Genomic DNA, 10,244 nt, shown 5'->3' on the forward strand with positions numbered 1-10,244 from the left:
AATTAGGATTAGATGTAAGTGATATTTGTTAAAAGCTACAATTTGTACGTTTTCTGTCCGTTGTCTCTCTCTTCCGACTGAGAGAAGTAATATTGAAATTATATCTATAATAAAAACTAATATTGGCACATAGTGCCCAGTCCGGTGCGATGTCAAATTATAAAAATTTAGGGCAGGTACACACTGGAAGACTTGTAAAGTGGTCAGGGGGTCATCAGATCGTTAAGCATTTCACACTACACAGGTCTCGTTCTTGAAATCGCCTGTTATATATCGTTGTGGTTTTCACACTATACGATTGATCGCCGCCAAGGGATCACACACGATAGGATAGTTCACTAGGATGCTATCCAGACCCGATACATACATTTGTTTTTATTCCAATTAATTTTAACCGACGTCTCACGAAAACGTGCAAGGCTCCCGTGATATATGCGCGAGACCGAGACAGGACGCTAATCATTGACATTAAACAATTCTCCCCCTCTCTCTCTCTCTCTCTCTCTCTCTCTCTCTCTCTATGAAACAAACAAGTCAACCAGTCAAGTGCGCAATGCAATTCAGTAGCAGTGTTGCCATGGCCGCTTATTATAAGCGACTTTGGGCTTGTTTCTCTGTAAAGTTGCTTGTAAAAATTTGTAGTGTTTTTTTGGGCTTATTTCTAAAGTGTAGTTGCTTATTTGGCCTTGTTTCCTAATGTTGTATAAACCAGTGGTTCTCAAACATTTTCATGGCAAGGACCCCCAATTAATATTTGTCCGTAGACCCCCTCCTTCTGAAAATATGTTGTACCATAGACCCCCATACAAGATTTGTGTGGATTTGAAAAATGTTTTTGTGTGTGTAATGTATTTAGTTATTCATTTTTTGGATAGTAAAAAAAGACAAGATGCAAATTGCATCATAAATAACCAACCTGGATGGATGATATATAACAGAGGGGCTGAGACTGAACATAATCAGGTATGACTGCACTCAGTCATCCTCACTTTGACATTATCCTGTTTGATCGGTGACAAGCGAGGAGAAAAATGCAAAGGAGCTGCATTGGCACAAAAAGCGGAGGGTAGGAGCACATCACACATACATAGAAGCCACACAGGAACGCCAGTGTTGACACTGATGGTGCAAAGCAAAGGGCACAGTAGTGACGTGACGCGCACTCTGAGCAGGGGAAAGGACATGACTGACAGACAGACAGGCAGGTCAGGTAGACAGACAGGTAGACAGAGATACAGGGGCGGGGGGGAGGGGAGGGGATTTTATTCATGACTCATTAAGACCGGCGGGAACGTATCTGTGTGTCATTTTTAGATTTATTTGGCTATTCAAAAATAGCAGATATACAAGCTCAGTGCCGCGCTATGAGCTTGTAGATTGTTTTAAATCGTGGAAATTATTTGCACATTTTTTAATGTATACATTTTTAACAATTTTTTTTTCTTTTGGGGATTCTGTAAATGTCTTCTAAATCCTAACAGTTTTTTGAAAAGCAAAATATTTGAGTTAAAAATGATTTTTTTAAATAGCAGAGGGTATAGCAGATCTACAAGCTCATAGCGTGGCACTCGGTGCCGCGCTATGAGCTTGTAGATCTGCTATTTTTGAACAGCCAAATAAATCTTAAAATGACACACAGATACAGTACGTTTCCGGATTGAATGGGTCAAAGCTTCTGAAAAAAAAAACCTCAGCGAATACATTCAAGGGTTTTCTAGGGTCTCGTTTTCTCGAGTCAGTTTAGGGTCTCATGCATTAAACATAGTCCCCCCCCCTCCTTTCCCCCGGGGGGATTTGTGATCTCCAGACCTGTGTGTGTGTGTGTGTGTGTGTGTGTGTGTGTGTGTGTGTGTTTGATTACAGCGCCTGTTCTGTTGTAAACACCAGCCACAAATGAGAGGTGTTGGAACATGGATACTGCCTGGGCATGCTGTTATCTGGTGGCTCTTTAAGGGTATCTTGTTACTGTGGAGAGTGACAGGGCGCTTCAGCTGAACAGTGTTTGCGTATACTGATAACACCGGTACTCATGTGTTGTGTTTAAAGGGGGGGTGGGGTGGGGTGGGGGCCGCTACTGGTAACCAGGCATCCCCCAAAAAGTACATCTACGCACACGTAGATATCCTCCGTGTGTGTCCCCAGGCTCTTCTACCTTCTGGCTCCCAAACTGTGGAATGAACTCCCCATCGCAGTTAGAACTGCAGACTCACTCCCGATCTTCTGCCGTACAGTCTGAAGACTCACCTCTTCAGACTCCACCTCGGCCCGTAGCACTTGCCCCAGCCTTGACGACCTTGCAGGCTTACGCAAAGGCTAAAATGTAACTTAGATAGCATGTTATGTAGACAGATGCCAGGTCACTGTTGACCTGGCATCCTATAGTGTGTATAGTTTCAATGTACAGGTTCTTGGTTTACTTATGTATTAGTTTATTATTGGATTATTGGTTTACTTATGTTTTATTTTATTATTAGACTATTTCTATGTATTTGATGTATTATCTTGTGTCCTTTCCTTGCTTACTGTAAATCGCTCTGGATTAAGTGCGTCTGCAAAATGCCTAAATTATAAATTGTATGGGGGAGGAGGGGTTGGGTTTGGTGCTACCCATGTCATGCTCCCACACTGCATGTCGTTTTCCACTGGGGCCTGTGTTTTGTTGAATAGCGAGGGCAGCTATTTTGAGATTTTAATTGTCTCCATTTAGGGAACTTGTTGAAAGCTACATTATAACGCAATAAGCCATGTGTAGCAGTTCTGAAAGGTGAGGGGTTTGGCTCGGAGCCAAGAGACTAGGGCATGGATCACATACTAATTACTGCTCCAATAACATGGCCGGGAGAGTTAAACCTACAAATTAGCCCCTCTGAATTATTACGGTCTCTTCCCATTGCTCTCTCTGTATGTCTCTCTAAACATGTTTTAAACATATCAAACACAAAAATTTGATTTTTGCATTTCTTTCTCTAGATTTAGATTTTTTGGCCCATCAGACATAATCAATTTATTATTTCTTTCCTAGTCATAGCATGAACCTAACTTCTACATTTTAGCCAAACATGATTTGCAAATGGAGTCGAGCAGAAGTTTGGAGCTGCCTAATGATGATGTAGTTGGAAACGAGAGTTTTTTTTCTTTCTTTTTTTTTGAGAGATACCACCAGGTTCCAACTCCTTTTAAAAAACAGCAGCTGTGTGTCCTGTGAAACTGACCTCAAAGGTGTAATAAACTCATTTGGAAAAGTAATTATATTCACATTATTTTGCAGTTTGGTGTGCTGTTAGCCAGCCATCATGTGATTTGGCTGTCCAGACAATGGTTTGTCGAGGGCGTGACCTTTTTTGTGTAGGTGTACATAAACTGATAGGATGATTAGACACCCATGACCCTAGCAACAGCTATGTGTCATTGTCATTTGGCCAGTGGTGGAAAAAGTACTCAAATGTTTTACTTAAGTAAAAGTATCAATACTGCAATGTAGAAGTACTCTGTTACAAGTAAAAGTCCGGAATTCAACTACTACTAAAAGTACAAAAGTATTGGTATCAAAATGTACTTAAAGTACCAAAAGTAAAAGTACATATTTATTTTGAAAATAGCAGATCTACCAGCTCGCAACACGCTGCGACGTGTTGTGAGCTTCGGCTATTTTCCCATAGCCTATGAAATAGGGCTAAAGTGGTTAATGTAAGTTTTATAATGTAATTGTATATCTGTTAACTAGTAACTAAAGTTTTCAAATAATTGTAGTGGAGTAAAAGTACAATATTTGCCTCGTGTAGTAAAAGTAAAAGTATTGACAATTGGAAATACTCCAGTAAATTACAAATACCTCATAATTGTAAAAAGTACAGTACTTAAGTAAATGTACTTAGTTACTTTCCACCACTGACTGCCTGTCTGCGAAACATTTTGTACAACAGAAAAATATGATACCTACTCCTGCTGTTTCTATGGATACACAAGCACTGCACAAAACCAGTTACACCCACCATTGCCTCGACTACATTTTGGATTTTTTTCCTGGCACGTTGTTGAAGATTCATGACTGACTCAAAACACTGAGCCCTGTATCTGCTTCACTCGACACAAATGTCCAAGATATAAGAGAGATACTCTCTCACTGTCAGGCCCTCTTCCCCCCCCCCGATACAGAGACGAGATATAGACGTAAAAAACATGAAAATGCAGAGTTCGCTCCTGATAATGCCACCATGTTCTCACAGGGATGTGTTTTGGTTTGTTGACCACACAACCGCAAAAAGTGAAGTGGTGGCACGCGAGAGAGTAAAAAAAGATGCAAACTTTGCAGTATAAGGCTTGGTTTATAATACAAATTCAACTGTTAGTGGGCACTCATCCATACTGTAGATGGGGAGGTCACAGCTTGCAGTTTTCTGGTGGAAAATACAATTCTGAAGTGTCATCAAAAGACAATGAATGGGTCTGACATAAGAGAGAGTAAGAGCGATAGATAGATAGAAAGACAGTGAGGCGTGCACACGCACACACACACACACACACACACACACACACACACACACACACACACACACACACACACACACACACGTAGCCCAGGCTAAAATATTGCTCCCACTGTCAACTGACCCGTTTAAAAACCCTCCTATATATCCAGTTAACTAATCTAAAGACAAAATCGTTAAATTAGCCGACTATGCCACTTTTATTATTGATCCAAAGCAGCTTTTATGTGATATACCCATCCCCCTCTCTCTCTATCCCGACCCCCCTCTTTAAGATCTTCTAGGACTTTCCTGGCATTGATTTCATCCATCTCTCTCTCTCTCTCTCTCTCTCTCTCTCTCTCTCTCTCTCTCTCTCTCTCTCTCTCCCCCTCTCTCCCTCTCTCTCTCTCTCCTCCCTTGAAAGCGAGGAGTCATGCTTACCGGAGCCTGTCATGATTGCATCCCGGACTGAGATTGGCCCACCAAACAGCGTGGTTATCTCCGCTCACTTATGACACTTTGAGGTCGAGGCCAGCCAGATGACTAAAAACTTCCCCAGTCAGTTTGGCTCCAGGCCCAGCAGCTCACACGCACGTACACAGGAGCGAGAACGCGCGCGCGCACACACACACGTGCGTGCGTGCGCTTGTATTACTATACTTGTGAGGCCATCGACATTTTAGGAAGCCGATTTTATTATTGATTTATAAGTTTTGGGGGGGGGCATTTTTTACAGAAAAAGTCTAAAGCCGAAAAATAATAGATCCACAAGCTTGTAGCATGTAGATCGCCAATTTTCCAGTGTTTGACATTGCCACACAATATATATGTATGAAATAGGGAATGTGTATGAAATAGGGAAAAATCGACAACCCCGACCCCTAAACCTAACCTCTAAATGTCTAGCCCTAAACCTACCCTCTAAATGTCTAATCCTAAACCTAACCTCTATGTCTAATCCTAAACCTAACCTCTAAATGTCTAATCCTAAACCTACCCTCTAAATGTCTAATCCTAAACCTAACCTCTATGTCTAATCCTAAACCTAACCTCTATGTCTAATCCTAAACCTAACCTCTAAATGTCTAATCCTAAACCTACCCTCTAAATGTCTAATCCTAAACCTAACCTCTATGTCTAATCCTAAACCTAACCTCTAAATGTCTAATCCTAAACCTACCCTCTATGTCTAATCCTAAACCTACCCTCTAAATGTCTAATCCTAAACCTACCCTCTATGTCTAATCCTAAACCTAACCTCTAAATGTCTAATCCTAAACCTAACCTCTAAATGTCTAATCCTAAACCTAACCTCTATGTCTAATCCTAAACCTAACCTCTATGTCTAATCCTAAACCTAACCTCTATGTCTAATCCTAAACCTAACCTCTAAATGTCTAATCCTAAACCTAACCTCTAAATGTCTAATCCTAAACCTAACCTCTAAATGTCTAATCCTAAACCTAACCTCTAAATGTCTAATCCTAAACCTACCCTCTAAATGTCTAATCCTAAACCTACCCTCTAAATGTCTAATCCTAAACCTACCCTCTAAATGTCTAATCCTAAACCTACCCTCTAAATGTCTAATCCTAAACCTAACCTCAACATGAATCTTGTTTTAATTGTAAATGTATCTCTAAAAATCCTATCCACCATAAAACTTTTTTTTTCTCACGAGGACCAGGAAAACGGTCCTCACAATGTCTTTTCCTCAAATTCTACTATACTTGTGAGAACATTTCGTCCTCACAAGTAAAGTAATACACACACATACACACACACACACACACACACACACACACACACACACACACACACACACACACACACACACACACACACACACACACACACACACACACACACACACACACACACACACACACACACACACACACACACTTCCATCCATCCCTCCATCCCTCCCTCCTTTGTGATAGTGAGCTGTGAATGTATCCAGTTTGTACCCTTCTGGTATCAGTGCTCCAGCGTGTCACCTTCTATCCTTCTATAGAGTGACATTGCTGCACTGAGATGAGATGTCCCTCACACAGCGCACAGACTATTTGCCTAATGAAACGAAAATCTCCACCGTCCCCTCGTTCACTCACTCGTTCACACACTCTCTCTCTCTCTCTCTCTCTCTCTCTCTCTCTCTTACTCTCTCTCCTCTCTTGCTCTCAATGCCCCTCAATCTTTCATGCACTCATCTCTCTCCCTCTCCTTCGCCCTCTTTGTCCCTCTTTGTCCATCTCTCACTCACCTTTCTCCTGCTCTGTCCCTCCCTCCCTCTCCTTCTCTCTCTCTCTTTCTCCCCTCTTTCTTTCTCCCCTGGTACACTTGTCTCTCTCCCTCCTCTCTTACCGTGTATCACACACGCACATCCTTGACAAAGGAAAAAAATGACAGTCGCACGAGCCAAGAATAGCCATCGGAGTGACGGTCCCCTCCTCATCCCCAATCAAGTCCTGTCACACCCTGTGAGCACTAAGGAGGGGTGTATTTTAAAACATGGCTCATAGCTCTCTACAGTGCTGTTGAGTGGGACAAGACGGGATTAGAATCCAACACCTCGTGCGGGCCAATGACACTCTCTCCCCACATTATGCTGGGCCGGCTGGAGGTCCAACACGTGTCATGGTGGGTTGCAAGAAGAGGCACTGAGAATTTCATGGGAAACCGGAGCCAGCGGGCAGTGGTGTAAAGTACATTTACTCAAGTACTCGACTCAAGTGCAATTTTGAGGTACTTTTACTTTACTGGAGTTTTTTCCAATTGTCTATACTTTTACTTCTACTCCACTGCATCTCGGAGGCAATGTAGTGCCTCCACTTTTACTCCACTACAATTATTTGAAAACTTCAGTTACCAGTTACTTTGTAGATTTTGATTATGATTACAAAACCTACATTAACCACTTCAGCCCTATATACATTTCGGCCATTTGAAAATAGCCGATCTATCTGCTATTTTCTAAAGATGTTTTTTATATATTAAAAAACTTGTGAAATGGGACATTCTGCATAATGAGTATACTTTCTACTCTTGATACTTTTAAGTGCATTTTTACACCAATATTGGTGTACTTTTACTCAAGTACATTTTGAATTCCGGACCTTTACTTGTAACAGAGTGTTTCTACATTGCAGTATTGATACTTTTGCTTAAGTAAAACATTTGAGTACTTTTTCCACCCCTGCCAGCGGGTACCTTTTATGGATTCCGCATTTATTAAGCCCGATAAATGAGGTGGAGGAGCGTGTAAATGAACGTTGTAAATCACTGAGTTTAATTGCTTGCACTGAATTTAATCTTCGGCACAATGGAAGTCTGCCAGCTTTTATGTTCTCACTTCTTTTATAAATTGCATCCAATGCCAACACTTTTTTGTTATATAATGTATGGTAAAGTGATGTTCCTCTTGAATATGCTTTACTGAAACTGCTCCAAAGTTCTGTGAAGGAGAGAAGTATCAACTGTGTGTGTGTGTGTGTGTGTGTGTGTGTGTGTGTGTGTGTGTGTGTGTGTGTGTGTGTGTGTGTGTGTGTGTGTGTGTGTGTGTGTGTGTGTGTGTGTGTGTGTGTGTGTGTGTGTGTGTGTGTGTGTGTGTGTGTGTGTGTGTGTGTGTGTGTGTGTGTGTGTGTGTGTGTGTTATATATCTTGCTTTATGAGTGCGTGTTATCAGGGCCGGCCGCTGCTATAAGCAATATAAGCGGTTGCTTAGGGCCACAACCACTAGGGGGCAAAAAAAATACATTTTAATTTATTTTTACTTTCATATTGTAATTATGTCATGTATCTCCTATCCAACAACTAGCGTTATTATTTTAGTATGCAATACAAAATGACAATGATTTTATAATGGGGGTGTTTGGGGGGCGGGGGGGGGGCCCAAAAAAAATCTAGCTTAGGGCCACGGAAATCCTAGGGCCGGCCCTGCGTTGTTATATGCCATAAAATCCAGTAGCTTATGCTCACTTTTAGACCCATGCAACCGCTGTGCGTTATTTGATCCAGGCCAGTGTATTTAGTGTTTAACCCATTTAGACCTGAGGCCGATTCTAAAAACACCTTCTAAATCCTGACCTTCTGAAAAACTTCAAATATTTATTCAAAAATTACAACAGATGTATGTTGCTATATATACTGTACATAGCAACAGGAACCCCAAAAAGGGTTCCCGTCCTGAAAGGTATAGTTACAAAAAGGGGTTCCCGCCCAAAATGGGTTATACAGTTAGGCTGTGATATTTTTTATTAGAGTCTGGCTTATTCGTCTTTGATTCTCCCTGCATTCATTGCATTTGGACTTCAACTGGGGATCTTTCCAGTTTGTCTTTATTTGTATTTGATTTAACCAGGCAGGCAAGATTAGGAGCAAATTCTTACTTTACAACTGCGGCCCGGTTTATGTGATATTGTTGCATGGGCTGGGTGGAATCAGTAAAATCGATCAAGTCGCTGTGTTTAATCCGTTTCAACTGAAACGGGCATCGCAGCTGGAACAGGCGTTACCTCCATGATGAATTGCACCCAGTGTGAAGTAAGCGGTGCCTTTGATGAGTTTATTTCATTGAGCTGTACGGATATGAACCAGGAACAATGTTAAATCCCTGTCGATTCATTTCGATAGGCTTTTCACCAGCGACACTTACTGCTTACTCGCAAATACTGCTGATAAATGATCAAAATGGCAGCAGGCTGCTGCTATAGTGTACGTTGTACGTGCGTGTTTATACTGTGTGTGTGTGTGTGTGTGTGTGTGTGTGTGTGTGTGTGTGTGTGTGTGTGCATGAGTGCGTGCGTTCGTGGTGCGTGCGTGTTGGGTATGCGTTGGTGCTTTGCCTTCGTGTGTGTGTGTGTGTGTGTGTGTGTGTGTGTGTGTGTGTGTGTGTGTGTGTGTGTGTGTGTGTGTGTGTGCGTGTGTGTGTGTATAAGTGGCGTGTGCGTGTGTGTCTTTTTTAGTGGTGTCTGTGTGAGTGCCGTACTGTGCCTCCTGTTTATGTTGAAATGAGTTGCAAGTTTGTGTTGCAATCAGCTGCAGGTGATCATGCTCATGTTTGAAGGCATTACATACATACATACATACATACACACAGACAGACAGACAGACAGACAGACAGACAGACAGACAGACAGACAGATACATGAAGTCACTTGCAGTGGTGGAAAAAATATTCACATTTCTTACTTAAAGTTGTACAATGCAAAATCACAAATAACGATTTTTAGCAACCTCTGCTGGTCACTACCGTCACTGCATACAATTTCCCTAGTCCTCGATTACCCAGAATTCCATTCGTTTTCACCGGAAGCCGGAAGCGTTTCAAAAAGCGATCTTTTAATTGTTTTATACTATCTACGGATCGTTTCTCTTAGCCAGTGGAGCATTAGTTACCATGAGCTGTGCTTTCTTTTTCTGTTCTTTTTCGATCTCCCAATCCTACATTATCTTAAAATCAGCGTGAGGTTCCTTTTTGTTAATAGCGCGGTAGTTCCTGGCCAAACAGGAAACCGTTGCGGTAGTTCCTGAGGACGTCGGCCACGACGTCATGACGTTGGCCAGGAACGTCATTTTCCCGGGAAAGTCCCCCCCGTACACGTTCAATAGAAAATATATAAATAAAAGGCTTCCGGGGGTGAAATTCACGGAGTGGGTGTTGTGAAACTTTTGCCACTCGCAAAAGATATACAATTTAACTTTAGTTTTGTTGAAAACGTTACCTAGTATTACTTTAAGTAAAAGTATCAATACTGCAATGTAGAAATACTC

Source organism: Gymnoscopelus braueri (assembly GCF_963280865.1).
Source record: "Gymnoscopelus braueri genome assembly, chromosome: 5".
In the NCBI taxonomy this organism is placed as follows: domain Eukaryota; kingdom Metazoa; phylum Chordata; class Actinopteri; order Myctophiformes; family Myctophidae; genus Gymnoscopelus; species Gymnoscopelus braueri.